The sequence below is a fragment of the Mercenaria mercenaria genome, chromosome 14, assembly GCF_021730395.1.
Source record: "Mercenaria mercenaria strain notata chromosome 14, MADL_Memer_1, whole genome shotgun sequence".
Taxonomy (NCBI): Eukaryota; Metazoa; Mollusca; class Bivalvia; order Venerida; family Veneridae; genus Mercenaria; species Mercenaria mercenaria.
In genome coordinates this window covers 50169463-50189366 of record NC_069374.1, presented here as the reverse complement: position 1 = coordinate 50189366, position 19904 = coordinate 50169463, and the positions used below count along the sequence as shown (strand labels likewise).

The following is a 19904-nucleotide window of genomic DNA, read 5'->3' as shown; positions in this document are numbered from 1 at the left end:
TGTTTGTTTACACTAAAGAGACCTCATATATTTGGGTCCAATCTTAATGAAAATTGGTCAGAATATTTGTCTCCATGAAATCACTAGGTAAAGCATGTTTACACTGTTATGGACTGTGTTACACAGGTTGACAGTAGGGTAGAATTCCAGTGTAAGAAATTAACAGTATACTTGGTGTTAATCACAATAATGCTTGTTAATGAATACTTTTATGCTTTGTTGTTTAAGTTATTTTAAATGTTTTATTTATCATACTTTTATTTTCTCTTCAGTGAGGGATACCCCCAGGCTTGACACCAAAGAGAATCTTCTCCGTAAGTTTTTTATCATTATTCCAGATAAATGTGTATAAGTATAAATAAGCCATAATTGTGTTGAAATATGAGTAAGGAATTCAGTATGCCATGCATTAATTTGAGAATGATAGCAGTAAGCATGTATTCCTTACTATGTATGGCATATTGAATGTCTTTAACTTTCATCATTTCATTTAACTTTACCATATTGTGTATATGGTAGTTGTAGCCAGATGCATTTGATGCACTTGCACTTGATCTGTTATTGCATTTCCTTGATGGACTTTTTAAATTTGAAAAATGTTTCATCAGTATCATCATCCACATCTGGCGAAAGATATTTCTTTCACCTATTTTTGTGATCACCCTTCGTCCGTCGGTCCACAATTTCTTGTGACAAGATAGAGACCACATTTTGCAAGCCATTTTAATCAAACTTGTACAAAACTTGTATTGGCATGATATCTCAGTTTCTTTCGAAAACTGGCCAGATCCCATCATGGGTTCTAGAGTTATTGCCCCTTAAAGGGCCAGAATTTGCTATTTTTGTGCGTCAACAATTTCTTGTCTGCACGATAGTGGTTTCATTTATGATTTTATTTTTAACAAACTTGCACACAACTTGTATCACCATAAGATCTTGGTTCCTTTCTTAAACGTGCCAGATCCCATAATGGGTTCCAGAGTTATGGCTTCTGAAAGGGCCAAAATTAGCTATTTTGACCTTGTCTGCACAATAGCAGCTTCATTTATGATTTGATATTTACCAAACTTGCACACAACTTGTATCATCATGAGATCTTGGCTCTTTCTTGAACTGGCCAGATTCCATTATGGGTTCCATAGTTATGGCCCCTGAAATGGCCAAAATTAGCTATTTTGACCTTGTCTTCACAATAGCAGCTTCATTTATAATTTGAATTTAACCAAACTTGCACACAACTTGTATCACCATAAGATCTTGGTTCCTTTCTTGAACTGGACAGATTCCTTCATAGGCTCCAGAGTTATGGCCCCTGAAAGTGCCAAAATCTAGCTATTTTGACTTTGTCTGCATAATAGCAGCTTCATTTATGATTTAAATTTAATTTAACTTGCACACAACTTGTGTCACCATAATATCTCAGTTCCTTTGTTGAACCGACCAGATCCCATAATAGGTTCTAGAGTTATGGCCCCTAAAAGGGCCAAAATTAGCTTTTTTGACCTTGTCTGCACCGTAGCAGCTTTATTTATGATTTGATTTTTATCAAACTTGCACAAAACGTGTGTCACCATAAGATCTTGGCTCCTTTCTTGAACCGACTAGATCCCATAACGGGTTCCAGAGTTACGGCCCCTGAAAGGGCCAAAAGTAGCTTTTTTGACCTTGTCTGCACAATAGCAGCTTCATTTATCATTTGACTTTAATCAAACTTGCGCACAACTTGTATCACCATAAGACCTTGGTTCCTTTCTTGAAATGGCCAGATTCTGTTATGGGTTCCAGAGTTATGGCCCCTGATAGGGTCTGGATTAGCTATTTTGACCTTGTCTGCACAATAGCAGCTTCATTTATTATTTGAATTTAATCAAACTTGCACAAAACTTGTGTCACAATAAGGTCTTGGTTCCTTTCTTGAACCGGTCAGATCCCATTATTAGTTCCAGAGTTATGGCCCCTGAAAGGGCCAAACTTAGCTAATTTGACCTTGTCTGCACAATAGCAGCTTCATTTATGATTTAATTTGTTTAGATATTTTTAATCCCCCGCCATGGCGGAGGGATTATAGGAATGGTCTGCCTCCGTCCTTCCTTCCGTCTTTCCGTCCTTCCGTCCGTAACAAAATCCTGTCCGGTCCATATCTCCTAAACCCCTTGAAGGATTTTCATGAAACCTGGGTCAAATGATCACCTCATCAAGACGATGTGCAGAACCCATGAGTCAGCCATGCCGGCTCAATGTCAAGGTCACAACTCAAGGTCAAAGGTTTGAGCCTTCCATTTTGTGTCCGCTCTATATCTCTTAAACCCCTTGAAGGAATTTTATAAAACTTGGGTCAAATGATCACCTCATCAAGACGATGTGCAGAACTTATGAGTCAGTCATGCCGGCTCAAGGTCAAGGTCACAACTTAGGGTAAAAGGTTTGAACCTTCCATTTTGTGTCCGCTCTATATCTCCTAAACCCCTTGAAGGATTTTCATCAAACTTGGGTCAAACGATCACCTCATCAAGACGATGTGCAGAACTTATGAGTCAGCCATGTCGGCTGAAGGTCAAGGTCACAACTGAAGGTCAAAGGTTTGAGCCTTTCATTTCGTGTCCGCTCTATATCTCCTAAACCCCTTGAAGGAATTTTATAAAACTTGGGTCAAATGATTACCTCATCAGAACGATGTGCAGAAATTATGAGTCAACCATGCCAGCTCAAGGTCAAGGTCACAACTAAGGGTCGAAGGTTTGAGCCTTCCATTTGGTGTCCACTCTGTATCTCCTTAACCCCTTGAAGGATTTTCATCAAACTTGGGTCAAATGATCACCTCATCAAGAACTCATGAGTCAGCCATGTCAACTCAAGGTCAAGGTCACAACTGAAGGTCAAAGGTTTCAGCTCTGTGTCTCCTAAAGCCCTTGAAGGATTTTCATGAAACTTCGGTCAAATGATCACCTCATCAAGACGTTGTGCAGAATTCATGAGTCAGCCATGTCAGTTCAAGGTCAAGGTCACAGCTAAAATCAAAGGTTTTACCCTTTCACTACCCATAGCAGTGGCGGGGGATTTAGCTGTCTTTCAGACTGCCTTGTTTCTGAGGACTTAGATTTATTTTTAATTTCTTTCCTTTGTTGTTCCTGTCCTTTGGGCTTCATCAGTCAAAATTTTGCTCCTATCCTCCTCTGATGTAATCCTTCGAGCATGAAGCTACTGGCCTGATTTGAAAATAATTTTATTTGAAGTAACTGTATTTTCTAATAATTCTTTTGATTGATCTTGATTATGATTTTTTGACCTTCTTGTCCTTAAGTGCAATGATAACAGGTGAGTGATATAGGGCCATTTTGGCCCTCTTGTTCATTAACATACCTACTTTTTCTTACAATTAAGGTTAAAGGGCTTGGTAAGCTTTACTTTACAAAAAAGCCTATTACTAATTCAGATAATAAACTTAATTTTTTGATAAACCTGCAGTGGTATATCTAACAATGTGACCCAGGTCCGTAGCTCAAAGGTCAAGGTCACACTTAGACGTTAAAAGGTCATTTTTCATGATAGTGCATTGATGGGCGTGTCCGGTCCATATCTTTGTCATCCATGGATGGATTTTAAAATTATTGGGCATGAATATGAACCACAGTAAGACGACGTGTCGCGCGCAAGACCCAGGTCTGTAGGTCAAAGGTCAAGGTCACACTTAGACGTTAAAGGTCATATTTCATGATAGTGCATTGATGGGCGTGTCCGGTCCATATCTTTGTCATTCATGCATGGATTTTAAAATAACTACGCATGAATGTGTGGCACAGTAAGACGACCTGTCGCTCGCAAGACCCAGGTCCGTAGGTCAAAGGTCCTAAACTCTAACATCAGCCATAACTATTCATTCAAAGTGCCATCGTGGGCATGTGTCATTCTATGGAGACAGCTCTTGTCATTTTAGAAATATGCATGGATCTGGGGGCTATTTTCCAGTGTAATCCATACTAAGCTCTTTTTAATGCATTTCCACTTCTTACTTATTTCAATTACTGTATAGTTTTTTATTTAAACTTAAAATATTGACTCCAAACCACCACCCAGTCCATGAAGAATAGATGTGCTTGACATAATTTTCTTGGATTTATTATATGAATTTATGTTAACACATATAACTCTTTAAGTTTACCTTTTTACTAAAATTATTAAAATTATCATAATAAAATATATATGAAACTTTCACATTAAAAAAATCAAACAAATTTGTAACTGAATAAAGAGAAAATATGTATTTGTTCTGATCAAATGTCTTTCACTGATGAGACTATATCTTAAAATTTTGCATTTGTTTAGGCCAGAGTATGTTGATTTTTTTTTTGTTACTCAGACCCTCCTGTCTTATTTTCTGTCATTTTTGCAAAAAAAAAAACAATGAAATTGAAAAAAAAAAATTAGAGCAATGATTGTTGTTTTTGCTGAGTTCTGATGACGATAACTCTAATATTTGTCAGTGCATTAGCTGTCAGTGTCATATAGGTACCATTTCCTTTCAAATGAAACGTTTCCATATGTAAACAATATGCAATGAAAAACTGAAATCCCGAATATCGACAATTTAACAATGAAACACAAATTCTGCAAAGACCAAGAAGATGAAAGCATGAAAAACTTTACAGTGTCTCAGATATATGCTAGATGTAAGCTAGCCAATGTAAATAACAATGGCAACATTGAATGTGACTTTGACATGCATTAGGGAAATAAAATATGAGAGAGGAAGAGGTATACTGAGGTTACCTAAGGAACAACAAAGTGCTGTAGAACAAAGGAGTCATCCGATAAAGCTTTTAATCACATATCGACAAGAATGTTGTTTACTTAAATTGGTCTGAAAAATTCATTTTTCTGTATTTTATTTTTGATTAAGAAAAGGCGGGAAAAACACTAAAAATTAATTTGGATTTTCAATTGACACCGTTGATGTCACCTGTTGTTTAAAGAAGTGCATTTACCCCCTCCTACTGTCAACATTTTTCTGCCAAGAATCCGAGTAACAAAAAATAAAAAAAAACTCTGGCCTTATGACCATGCACTGAAGAAAACAAATACATGCTTTTTGTCAATATTGTCTCAAATTCTTTCAAAATTGACAGGAAAGCTTATATTCTATATGGTCTGTCTGTTTTTTCAGATGACTGTGTGTTGGTGCATATAGATAAATTTTAGAGTACAGCCAGCTGACAATGTATGTGTTAGACCACTTGACTTCAATCATGTGAGCGTATTAGAAAAGTCTTTCCTCAAACAACAAGGTCAGATATCCATTATGGTTGGAAGTGTCCCTGTAGGTACAGACATATCTGTTCTATCCTCACCTGGAATGTGTGAAGTGCAAGTTTTAGGAGGTAACCATAGCAGGACAGCACTACAGAGTTTGAATCGTAAGGGTTTGTTGCACTCGAAACTTGTGAAGATGCAGATTTATGCTTGGCTGTCTACTGAAGATGCACTTCAACTTGGAGTTCATCACAATGAAGTCAATACCCTGTCAAAAAAACTGTCATTCATTGAGAAAGTGAGACTGATCCGATCCATGATGCCATGTTCCCAAATGAGCCCAGCTGACATAAGGGTATGGAAAATAAAGCTGCATGAAGACAGTTTTTGGATATGAGGTAATTGATTCAGGTTCTTGACATCCTTTAGTATTTTTTTTTTACAATAAAAACTGTATGTTTTATGTTAGTAAGACTCATCATTAGAACAGTTACAGAGCATTTTGTCATTCCAACAGTAATGTTGTGATCTGTCTCCGTTCGGAAATGCTGCACAAATATTGTCGATAGAGATGGTTTTCATAGTCACTCTGTTGACAAGACTTAGTGCATATTGCTGAAACACTTTCTTTAAATGTGGATAAATTTCTATAGCTGTTGCAAAAGCAAGGTATTTGTAGAAAGTTAGTTGATGAATAAAATTAAAGCAGACATTGCACAGAATTTGCAGTGTTTGATCATTTAAGATGAAATTGTATTTTTGAGATTGACAGTATAACATAACATTGTAATCCAATATGGTGTAAGTTATATTGCACTTTATATTTAGGCCTAAAAAAACAAATTCTTTGTTTCCGGTAACATGCTAAAAAAATTATGGTAGGTAGGTCGGAAATTTATTTATTTTATTTTTTATTATTAAAGGGAGACTTTTCGGAAAATATTTTTGTGTCAAAAAATGAATACAAATAAGTGGGTTGTGCCTTTAGAGCATCAGGAAGTTGATTTTTAATATATCACTGACCATGTTTAAAGCATAAAAAGTGCAGTTTGGCAACTTTTTGACAAAAAGTTGAAAAAATTATTCTTCAAGGCCATAAAAACTAGGGATGGGAACGAATACTGAAATCAATATTCGAATATTCGGTTTGCCGTATTCGAATATATTCGAATATTCGGTTTGTTTTAATGGAAGCTTTAAATTCTTATTAAGTGATTGGCATATACACAACGTATTCATTTGTTTAAAGCGTGGATCATCGTACGTAATAAGGCTAAAAAAATGTTGTTGTTTTTTTCGGGTAACCCGATCCTACATAGCAAAACCCGCCGATCCTAGCGTTTTATTTCACTATTCTGTGAGTATAATCATGAACATATTTAACTAATTCAGTGTTTTAGCTTTAAAATGAAATGGCCAGATTCTATTATGGGTTCCAGAGTTATGGCCCCTGATAGGGTCTGGATTAGCTATTTTGACCTTGTCTGCACAATAGCAGCTTCATTTATTATTTGAATTTAATCAAACTTGCACAAAACTTGTGTCACAATAAGGTCTTGGTTCCTTTCTTGAACCGGCCAGATCCCATTATTAGTTCCAGAGTTATGGCCCCTGAAAGGGCCAAACTTAGCTAATTTGACCTTGTCTGCACAATAGCAGCTTCATTTATGATTTAATTTGTTTAGATATTTTTAATCCCCCGCCATGGCGGAGGGATTATAGGAATGGTCTGCCTCCGTCCTTCCTTCCGTCTTTCCGTCCTTCCGTCCGTAACAAAATCGTGTCCGGTCCGTATCTCCTAAACCCCTTGAAGGATTTTCATGAAACTTGGGTCAAATGATCACCTCATCAAGACGATGTACAGAACCCATGAGTCAGCCATGCCGGCTCAAGGTCAAGGTCACAACTCAAGGTCAAAGGTTTGAGCCTTCCATTTTGTGTCCGCTCTATATCTCTTAAACCCCTTGAAGGAATTTTATAAAACTTGGGTCAAATGATCACCTCATCAAGACGATGTGCAGAACTTATGAGTCAGTCATGCCGGCTCAAGGTCAAGGTCACAACTTAGGGTAAAAGGTTTGAACCTTCCATTTTGTGTCCGCTCTATATCTCCTAAACCCCTTGAAGGATTTTCATCAAACTTGGGTCAAACGATCACCTCATCAAGACGATGTGCAGAACTTATGAGTCAGCCATGTCGGCTGAAGGTCAAGGTCACAACTGAAGGTCAAAGGTTTGAGCCTTTCATTTCGTGTCCGCTCTATATCTCCTAAACCCCTTGAAGGAATTTTATAAAACTTGGGTCAAATGATTACCTCATCAGAACGATGTGCAGAAATTATGAGTCAACCATGCCAGCTCAAGGTCAAGGTCACAACTAAGGGTCGAAGGTTTGAGCCTTCCATTTGGTGTCCACTCTGTATCTCCTTAACCCCTTGAAGGATTTTCATCAAACTTGGGTCAAATGATCACCTCATCAAGAACTCATGAGTCAGCCATGTCAACTCAAGGTCAAGGTCACAACTGAAGGTCAAAGGTTTCAGCTCTGTATCTCCTAAAGCCCTTGAAGGATTTTCATGAAACTTCGGTCAAATGATCACCTCATCAAGACGTTGTGCAGAATTCATGAGTCAGCCATGTCAGTTCAAGGTCAAGGTCACAGCTAAAATCAAAGGTTTTACCCTTTCACTACCCATAGCAGTGGCGGGGGATTTAGCTGTCTTTCAGACTGCCTTGTTTCTGAGGACTTAGATTTATTTTTAATTTCTTCCCTTTGTTGTTCCTGTCCTTTGGGCTTCATCAGTCAAAATTTTGCTCCTATCCTCCTCTGATGTAATCCTTCGGGCATGAAGCTACTGGCCTGATTTGAAAATAATTTTATTTGAAGTAACTGTATTTTCTAATAATTCTTTTGATTGATCTTGATTATGATTTTTTGACCTTCTTGTCCTTAAGTGCAATGATAACAGGTGAGTGATATAGGGCCATTTTGGCCCTCTTGTTCATTAACATACCTACTTTTCCTTACAATTAAGGTTAAAGGGCTTGGTAAGCTTTACTTTACAAAAAAGCCTGTAACTAATTCAGATAATAAACTTTTATGCTTTGGTAAACCTACAGTGGTATATCTAACAATGTGACCCAGGTCCGTAGCTCAAAGGTCAAGGTCACACTTAGACGTTAAAAGGTCATTTTTCATGATAGTGCATTGATGGGCGTGTCCGGTCCCTATCTTTGTCATCCATGGATGGATTTTAAAATTATTGGACATGAACATGTACCACAGTAAGACGACGTGTCGCGCGCAAGACCCAGGTCTGTAGGTCAAAGGTCAAGGTCACACTTAGACGTTAAAGGTCATATTTCATGATAGTGCATTGATGGGCGTGTCCGGTCCATATCTTTGTCATTCATGCATGGATTTTAAAATAACTACGCATGAATGTGTGGCACAGTAAGACGACCTGTTGCTCGCAAGACCCAGGTCCGTAGGTCAAAGGTCCTAAACTCTAACATCAGCCATAACTATTCATTCAAAGTGCCATCGTGGGCATGTGTCATTCTATGGAGACAGCTCTTGTCATTTTAGAAATATGCATGGATCTGGGGGCTATTTTTCAGTGTAATCCATACTAAGCTCTTTTTAATGCATTTCCACTTCTTACTTATTTCAATTACTGTATAGTTTTTTTATTTAAACTAAAAATATTGACTCCAAACCACCACCCAGTCCATGAAGAATAGATGTGCTTGACATAATTTTCTTGGATTTATTATATGAATTTATGTTAACACATACAACTCTTTAAGTTTACCTTTTTACTAAAATTATTAAAATTATCATAATAAAATATATATGAAACTTTCACATTAAAAAAATCAAACAAATTTGTAACTGAATAAAGAGAAAATATGTATTTGTTCTGATCAAATGTCTTTCACTGATGAGACTATATCTTAAAATTTTGCATTTGTTTAGGCCAGAGTATGTTGATTTTTTTTTTGTTACTCAGACCCTCCTGTCTTATTTTCTGTCATTTTCGCAAAAAAAACAAACAAAAAAAACAATGAAATTGAAAAAATAAATTTAGAGCAATGATGTTTTTGCTGAGTTATGATGACGATAACTCTAATATTTGTCAGTGCATTAGCTGTCAGTGTCATATAGGTACCATTTCCTTTCAAATGAAACGTTTCCATATGTAAACAATATGCAATGAAAAACTGAAATCCCGAATATCGACAATTTAACAATGAAACACAAATTCTGCAAAGACCAAGAAGATGAAAGCATGAAAAACTTTACAGTGTCTCAGATATATGCTAGATGTAAGCTAGCCAATGTAAATAACAATGGCAACATTGAATGTGAATTTGACATGCATTAGGGAAATAAAATATGAGAGAGGAAGAGGTATACTGAGGTTACCTAAGAAACAACAAAGTGCTGTAGAACAAAGGAGTCATCCGATAAAGCTTTTAATCACATATCGACAAGAATGTTGTTTACTTAAATTGGTCTGAAAAATTCATTTTTCTGTATTTTATTTTTGATTAAGAAAAGGCGGGAAAAACACTAAAAATTAATTTGGATTTTCAATTGACACCGTTGATGTCACCTGTTGTTTAAAGTAGTGCATTTGCCCCCTCCTCCTGTCAACATTTTTTTGCCAAGAATCCGAGTAACAAAAAATAAAAAAAAACTCTGGCCTTATGACCATGCACTGAAGAAAACAAATACATGCTTTTTGTCAATATTGTCTCAAATTCTTTCAAAATTGACAGGAAAGCTTATATTCTATATGGTCAGATGACTGTGTGTTGGTGCATATAGATAAATTTTAGAGTACAGCCAGCTGACGATGTGTGTGTTAGACCACTTGACTTCAATCATGTGAGCGTATTAGAAAAGTCTTTCCTCAAACAACAAGGTCAGATATCCATTATGGTTGGAAGTGTCCCTGTAGGTACAGACATATCTGTTCTATCCTCACCTGGAATGTGTGAAGTGCAAGTTTTAGGAGGTAACCATAGCAGGACAGCACTACAGAGTTTGAATCGTAAGGGTTTGTTGCACTCGAAACTTGTGAAGATGCAGATTTATGCTTGGCTGTCTACTGAAGATGCACTTCAACTTGGAGTTCATCACAATGAAGTCAATACCCTGTCAAAAAAACTGTCATTCATTGAGAAAGTGAGACTGATCCGATCCATGATGCCATGTTCCCAAATGAGCCCAGCTGACATAAGAGTATGGAAAATAAAGCTGCATGAAGACAGTTTTTGGATATGAGGTAATTGATTCAGGTTCTTGACATCCTTTAGTATTTTTTTTTACAATAAAAACTGTATGTTTTATGTTAGTAAGACTCATCATTAGAACAGTTACAGAGCATTTTGTCATTCCAACAGTAATGTTGTGATCTGTCTCCGTTCGGAAATGCTGCACAAATATTGTCGATAGAGATGGTTTTCATAGTCACTCTGTTGACAAGACTTAGTGCATATTGCTGAAACACTTTCTTTAAATGTGGATAAATTTCTATAGCTGTTGCAAAAGCAAGGCATTTGTAGAAAGTTAGTTGATGAATAAAATTAAAGCAGACATTGCACAGAATTTGCAGTGTTTGATCATTTAAGATGAAATTGTATTTTTGAGATTGACAGTATAACATAACATTGTAATCCAATATGGTGTAAGTTATATTGCACTTTATATTTAGGCCTAAAAAAACAAATTCTTTGTTTCCGGTAACATGCTAAAAAAATTATGGTAGGTAGGTCGGAAATTTATTTATTTTATTTTTTATTATTAAAGGGAGACTTTTCGGAAAATATTTTTGTGTCAAAAAATGAATACAAATAAGTGGGTTGTGCCTTTAGAGCATCAGGAAGTTGATTTTTAATATCACTGACCATGTTTAAAGCATAAAAAGTGCAGTTTGGCAACTTTTTGACAAAAAGTTGAAAAAATTATTCTTCAAGGCCATAAAAACTAGGGATGGGAACGAATACTGAAATCAATATTCGAATATTCGGTTTGCCGTATTCGAATATATTCGAATATTCGGTTTGTTTTAATGGAAGCTTTAAATTCTTATTAAGTGATTGGCATATACACAACGTATTCATTTGTTTAAAGCGTGGATCATCGTACGTAATAAGGCCAAAAAAATGTTGTTGTTTTTTCGGGTAACCCGATCCTACCTAGCAAAACCCGCCGATCCTAGCGTTTTATTTCACTATTCTGTGAGTATAATCATGAACATATTTAACTAATTCAGTGTTTTAGCTTTAAAATGATACAAAAAATCAAGATTTCGCAATTTTGTCTTAAAATAGCAGGTCGTCCCATTTAAACACTTGCGCGCTGTTGTATTACCGCCGCCATTTTGAAACTTTTCGATCGGCGTGTAAAAATCGTCGTGTAAAAAGCAAGTAAGGCAGACTTAAACCTCCTTCAACATGAACTTATGCATCAATCATATATTATTTCTTGATTTTCTTATAAAGTACTTCAAAATTTAATGTGAATACGGCCGATTGAGGATGAAAACCGATTCTGCGGATGGTCTGAAACGTCGTAAGAAATATTGTGAAAAGATCGGCAATATCTACAAGTTTGGTATTGTTTTCGAAAAAAATTCTACAACTTGTTATATAAAACAGGCGCCAATAAAAATGAGCAAAAGATAAAAAGATATCACATTTACGCCTAATACAAACTTATAATCTGTAGCGATGACCCCAGGTAATTATGCATTGCAATTTTCTTGTTAATTGGACATCTTTTGACATGCATCTGACACATTGACGCCTGTTGCAAACTGTTAATCCGTAACGATGGCCCCTGCCAATTATGCATTGCTATTTTCTTGTTAATTGGACACCTTTTGATACTCGATAAAAAAGCATGACATGGTTTTATTCTGTAGAATCAGCATGCTCATATTGCCCAAAATCAATGATACATATTTTGAAAAAAAAAATATACAGTAATTTACAAATATTCGAATTTGATTTTCATATTCGAGTATTCGACCGATTTTCGAATATTCGTTCCCTGATGATCCCTAATAAAAACATTTAGGGTCAAGCCAAAAATTTAGGGTAGGTCGGGATACCGGAAACAAACAATTTTTTTTACGCCTTATTGGAGCATACATTTGATTATCACTTTTTGGCTTTAATAGGAAACATTTCAGATTAATTTTGCCAAAATTAATTGTATAATTGTCTGTAGGTTTTAAACATTGGAAGACTGACTCATTTAATAATATCAAATTACAAAAAAATACAGAAGATTTAATAAAATGAATTAAAAATTTTGTTCCAGAAAATTAGGCAAGTTTCCCACAACCTCAAGCATCATTTGTCGGTTGCTAGATTGCGTGAGGATTTATATGAGAAAATTCTGCAAATAGATGAGGCATGGAACAATGGCCGTATTCTGAAGGCGAATAAGAAGCCGATCGGACAAACGTTTTTCAAAGGGTGGATGAGAGTAGAAGATACAGAAGACCAGGTTACTTGTCTAGCTGTGTTGCTTGATGAGGGTTACGGGGCCTCCGTGGCCGAGTGGTTAGAGTCGTTGACTTCAAACCATTTGCCCCTCATCGATGTGGGTTCGAAACCTCATTTGGGGCGTAGAATTCTTCACGTGAGGAAGCCATCCAGCTGGCTTACGGAAGGTCGGTGGTTCTACCCAGGTGCCCGCTCGTGATGAAATAGTGCACGGAGGGGCACCTGGGGTCTTCCTCCACCATTAAAGCTGGAAAGTCGCCATATGACCTAAAATTGTGTCGGTGCGACGTTAAACCCAACAAAATAAATAAAAAAAAATGATGAGGGTTACACAGCTTTCAAGAAAAAAAGTGTAAGTACCGGTAATCGAAGAGGAAAATTATGAATTGTTAAAAGACATTGTGTAATAGCACACTCTATTGTAAGAATTAATTAATAATAGTGTATCTCAGTTGGAACGGTACGTAACCTACATTAAGGGCAACACCTGCATAGGAATGTAAGTATTTTTTAGTTTGAAAGAAAGTGTACATTACCAAAGACACTGCAATGCCAGAAGCTTCCTTGGTAACTCGACATGCCACATTTAAAGCAATCCTACCTGGGGATTTTTCCAAGAGATGGTTGGGGTATTTACAGCTTAATTGGGGTATTTTATGGTGCACAAATGCACACATTATGTTTCCATAGTCAGTTGCAGAAACACTGGACTGCAGTGTAAATGCTTTTAATTCATAGGTAAGTGTTTAACACAATGAAATATTGTTAGAATCTTTTTATTCAATAGGCAGTGATATTATTTCTTTGTATTAGAAAAGTCATTTTTCTGTCAAATGATACATGCCATTGTAAAGTGACGTGTATTAATAAAAACATTTTGTTTTCATTTTCAGGGAGGTATTCACAAAGGTTGTTGGTGAACAAAGGGTCAGACCTCCGATAGTTGTGTCAGAGGATGAGCATGATAATGATGATGATGATGTTAATATGGAGGAAGTAGACAAGGTAAATAGGAAAAAACATAATTGTTTGATTGTTCAGATAATACGGAATTTTATATGACTGTACCTTTACCGCCTCAGTAGACTAGTGGTAGAGCATCCGCTTCAAGTGGGGGAGGTCGTGGGTTCGATCCCCAGCCGCGTCATACCAAAAACGTAAAAAATGGTACTAGCAGCTTCCTTGCTTGGGGCTCAGCATTAAGGAGATAATGCTAGGACTGGTCAGCCCAGTGTCAATATAATGTGACTGGATGGGGTATCATGCCACGTGTCTATAGCGTGATATTCCAGTGAGACAGCACTATAAAGTTGGGCATTGTGCTCACTGCTACGCTACAAGTAGACACCGTCATTTATATTACTGAAAAATTGCTAAAAAAGACGTTAAACCTGAACACACACACACCTTTGATGTGTTGCTCTAGTTGTACACATAAGAGCCCGATAGGACGCCGATTCGTTTTTTTACATAGTAAAAGAGAGTGAAACAATGATGCAGAAAATAGCTTACTTATGTATGTTACCAAAGATCTATAAAAGAAGACAAACTGCAGAGTACATGTTATACAAATACAGATTGATGGCTAAATCTGTAACAGCCTTTTTTCCACTACGTACTATGTAAATAATTGTAATTGTCCCATGTATTGAGCCTACATACTGATTACACTAGTGATTCAACCATTTCTGGGCTAGATTCTTACAATAGAAAATCTAATATGAATACATGTTGGAGAACAAACATAAACATAATTACAATGAAGCAAAAACAAATGTGTTTGGCAGCAAGTTCTAACAGTATTACATTAAGTCTTACTTTAAGATTTCCCAGATCTGAATGTATATTTATTTATTCCAAAGCTGACTTTGGATTACACTTCTAAGTGCCAAGTGTTTTTAAATTCGATCTCTCAAATTGTTAAACATTGAGAAAGTTCTTTAACATTTTAGTACTTGTATTTTTATATAATTGTGCTACTTCTAATTCTATGACATTACAGTAGGAACAATTTTCTTGAATTCCAGTGTGATCTGTCTGAGTTGAGAGAGATAAGGCTTCAACTTTCGACATCAGAAGCCAGATGCCGAGAACTTGAGGTCAGTAAAATAAGTACTTGAAAAAGTCATAGTATAAAAGAAATAATTGTGTTCAACATATTCCATTGGTAGAATCTGGATGAGAAAAATTATTTATGTTCTATAGAATATTTCACTTTCATAATATAATACACTTTAAAGTGAAATCGAAACACATAAAATAGATGTACTCTCAGCTGTCATCTTGCACAGATCTATGCTTTTTACATGTCATTTATAGTGATAAGCATTTAATTTGGGTTAACAATCAAAATTATTTTGATTTGTGGCAAGTTTTAATATCAAGTGACAAAAGAAAGATAATGAGAGATTAGACACATGTATTGAGAATTGATATGTTGTGCTGAATACATCCGCTGAAAAATATATGCTTTCTTTTACAGGCAGAGAACAGTAGAGTTAAAAAGGCTTAAAGAGAACCAAAAGGTATCAAATAAAACTTGAAAATTTAAGCATTTATTAGATCTGCTTGTTTTATCAGGATGAATAATTTTAATGTTTATTATTATCTGACTCCTTATATAAACTAGCAGTCCTACAGTTGTTATTTTGACTGCAGCATAGTTCATCATTAAATTTTGTTTCGCTCAAGACTTGAAGAAAGCAGTATGAGAATATATTTCTTTTGTCATGTAATAAAACTTTTAGACATTGGGCAATAGGGTTGGCTATTGACCGGCAAGCGTTCTGTGATATATACTTACAGCAAAACGTCAGTCTTTTGCTTGTCTGTTTGTCATTTAATTCAACATAATTGATTTAAGACTTTTGCCAAAGCCTTCATCATAGGAAATTAGTGAAACATAAAAAACATTCAAAGAAGCCCTTATACTACTAACATGTCTTTTTTAGTTTATCTATTTTTCCCTAATTTACTGTTAAAGGATGCCTCTATGTTGATTTTTAAACTCTAGAATTAACATTTCTTCTTAGTTTTATTCCTGAAAATAATTAAAATATGTCTTTAAACTTTATCATTTAGGAAGAGCAAGCCAGCACAGTGTTAACTAAGAAGAGGAAGCTGACAGAAGATATTGCTATTGTAAATGACACCAGTGTAAGTTAGGACTGATTTATTATATACATATTAGGGTTATTATAACAGTAGCTTGATCTGGGATGCAGTATTTGGCTTGAGAAGATTTTGCCAGATCGGATCTCACGAGGCGTGCAAGCGCCGAGTGTGATCTGACCTTGCAAAATCCACGAGGGCCGAATACAAGTCCCAGATCTAGCTACTGTTATAATGACCCTTTTATTATATACCTTTACCATTTTGATTCTTGTTTAGTTCTTGAACGAAATCTTCAATGTTTATCGATATTAAATGGAACTTAGTGAAGTTTTTATGTGTGCTATTTATAGAACTGCGTCAGGTTATGCATATTAATGAAAAAGTCTGGCAGCATACAATACAGAAGGTACAATATGGAATTTAAAAGGTACAATACGGAATTTTTGTCTGTCTGTTCTATTTAATTTTGAAATACACGCCGATTTTTTACAGAATTTATATAGGTATATAATAAAATTATTTATTATATGCAAGTCAATTTTAGTTTGTTTCTATAATAGATATGAAGCGATGATTATTCTACAAGTCATTGAAGTTTGGCAAACTACACGCTAGTTGAAGTAAAACACTTTCAACAATTTAAAGCGCTTTTAATAACTTGACTATTTATTGTACTAGAAAATGTAGTCACAGTAGCAATATTTTGGCACTTGCAATCATTGTAAATAGTGTACAGAAGACTGCAAAATATCTTTTTGTAATAAAGTTTCTACAAAGGAGACATGTTGAGCAAGAGTTACCTTCATTAATTTTGATGAATGTATGGACTTGTAATACTTTCTAGGAAAAAAACTTTATGATTTTTTGGCAACTTAAGATATATGTTTATTATTAAAATGGCGTGAAATTTAGTTCATATTATGCAGTCTCTATTTTCTTTTAGATAGGCTGTATCGTTTAGTGTTGGTGACAGTGTGTCTGCCCTGTGGGTTGATAAGAATTGGGAAGAGTGGAATGATGCCAAGGTTGAAAAGATCTACACAAATGGTGAAGTTTAAGCATACTGCATTTGCAAACTTGAAAATATAGCTGATATTGCAGAAGGCATGCAATATTTGTTTGTTTGTTTTGGATGTAACTCTATGTTTTAACAGAATTATGTCTCCCCCAGGAGACATATTGTTTTTGCCCTGTCCGTCCGTCCGTCCGTCTGTACGTACGTCACACTTCATTTTCGAGCAATAACTGGAGAACCATTTGACCTAGAACCTTCAAACTTTATAGGGTTGTAGGGCTGCTGGAGTAGACGACCCCTATTGTTTTTGGGGTCACTCTGTCAAAGGTCAAGGTCACAGGGGCCTGAACATTGAAAACCATTTCCGATCAATAACTAGAGAACCACTTGACCCAGAATGTTGAAACTTCATAGGATGATTGGTCATAAAGAGTAAATGATCCCTATTGATTTTGGGGTCACTCCATCAAAGGTCAAGGTCACAGGGGCCTGAACATTGAAAACCATTTCCGATCAATAACTAGAGAACCACTTGACCCAGAATGTTGAAACTTCATAGGATGATTGGTCATGAAGAGTAAATGACCTCTATTGATTTTGGGGTCACTCCGTCAAAGGTCAAAGTCACAGAGGCCTGAATATTGAAAACCATTTCCGATCAATAACTAGAGAACCACTTGACCCAGAATGTTGAAACTTCATACGATGATTGGTCATAAAGAGTAGATGACCCCTATTGATTTTGGGGTCACTCCGTCAAAGGTCAAAGTCACAGAGGCCTGAATATTGAAAACCAGTTCCGATCAATAACTTGAGAACCACTTGACCCAGAATGTTGAAACTTCATAGGATGATTGAACATGCAGAGTGTATGACCCCTATTGATTTTGGGGTCAGTCAATTAAAGGTCAAGGTCACAGTGGCCTGTTCATGTAAAATCATTTTTTGGAAATAACTTGAGAACCACTTGACCTACAATGTTGAAACTTAATAGGATGATTTGACATGCAGAGTAGATGACCCCTATTTATTTTGAGGTCACTTGATCAAAGGTCAAGGTCACAGGAGCCTGAACGGTGACTTGAGAACCACTAGGCCAAGAGTGTTGAAATTTAGCGGGATGACATGCCAAGTAGATGATCCCTATTGCAGCCAACCATCAGTGTCGCTATGACTTTCGCTCCTGACCCCAATTGACTTCTTGCCTATAGGACTTTGCATTGGGGGATACATGCGTTTTTTTACAAAAGCATTTTCTAGTTTCATTTATTTAACGGCAGGCCTTTGTGTATTTTATTTCATTGGGTTTAACATCACATCAACACAGTCATAGGTCATAGTGTAACTTTCCAGCTTAGATGGCAGTGGAATATCCCAACTGCCCCTCCTTGCATTATTTCATCCAGAGCGGGCACCTGGGTAGACTCACCGACCTTCCTTAAAACAGCTGAATGGCTTCTCACATTTACGTAGTTAGTGTACAACTTGTTCTCCACAAGTAAATGCCAATTTCCCCACATGAATCAGAGGTGAAGAAGGAAATTATTTCAGACACAGTGTCTTTTGTTTAATCGTCACCAAGGGCATATGCCTCGCCCTCGGATCAAACTCACACCCTTGCCATCTGTAGATCTGATCTGTCCTTGTTGGTTCAAGCGGGCATGCTAAAAGGCATATCTGCTGTTTATTTTCAATTAATTTAAAAAATACTTATCTCTATTGTAAAACTTTTTTATTAAAGCACGAAAATGTATCTGAAATCAAAAATAACAATGTAAAATCCTTTTCCCCTGCTCACTTTTGTAGACAAATTGGAATATAATATAGTAATTAATTTATTATGGCCTGTGTAATGTGATCAATGCAAGTATCAAGTTAACAAAACAATTAGGTTTACCAGTTTCTTGAACAAACAGTTCTCACAAAAAATATAATTTATTTTTAACAAAGTGGCTTTATCTTTTGGTTGTTATTAAATTATTTTGATTTTTATTGGGATTTGTCGGTTTCTCTCTCACATTCTTGCAGCCATTGGTCTAGATAAATGGTGGTATAAAGGAAATAATGTTATATTAAAACTAAATTCTATATCAAATTTGTTCAATTTTCCCATACCAGAACATTCTTTATACTAGTGGATAATCTATATTTTATTTTTCTGTTGAAAATTATGCTTTTCTTATGTCAGCATATTTACTTTTTCAGGTGATTACCTTGTCAGGTACTGGGACAATGTCAAACAGAGAGTGAAAGCTTCCAGAGTGAAAGTGCTCAACACTAAAGACTAATATGTTTTGTGCTAAAAGTTTCATTGTGTAGTTATTTTTGTAATTTTTGAAAGATTTCAGATTGAAATCCATTTTTATTGCACACTCTGTAAAGGTATAGCTGTTTCCAGGATGTCACATATTTAGCACAGTATACATGTACCAAGAGTGATTAGTTGATGTGTGGACAAAATATTTCGATGTTACAGAATGATGCTTCAAATAGAAATGCTTAATGTGTTCAATGATTTATTATAAAAAAAAGTAAGGCCAGCAAGATTCAAACACATTTTGACCTGTAATTTCAATGGTTTCTTGCTAGTTTACAATCAACATTTTTGTCAAGGTGATAAGTTAATCTTTTGAGTTAGTTACTTTAAAACTACACTTCATAGCGTGACATTTTGTAAATGCTTTTTAAACTTCAGACAAGATAAAATTTACCCAATTATTCAAAATCTAGTGTTGACTTTATTCATAATTTTGCAAATTTGTTATCAGATAATATTCTCTTTTTCAAAACTTTTTTTTCACTATTAGACCAGATATCAGTAAGTTATTGATTGTTTTTCTTTTTATATAAAAATTCAAATTATACAAATGTGGTAAGAAATGTTTTTGTTTAACCATAAGTGTTTTAGTCATTTAAATTTATTTCTGTGAATTTGATAAATATGCTTTAATAATATAAAAAAACAGTAAAGGTTACCGACATGAATAGATGCAGATTCTATTTT

At 35.6% G+C, this 19904-nt stretch overlaps 1 long non-coding RNA gene across 1 annotated transcript; it reads left to right on the top strand.

The window, feature by feature from the left end:
* The first annotated feature begins 15266 nt into the window (after positions 1-15266).
* On the top strand, positions 15267-19223 carry LOC128548491 (uncharacterized). The gene is made up of 4 exons (XR_008367105.1): positions 15267-15296; positions 15853-15927; positions 16833-16932; positions 19106-19223. It is a non-coding gene; the product is annotated as an uncharacterized LOC128548491 (long non-coding RNA).
* Positions 19224-19904: the final 681 nt, after the last annotated feature.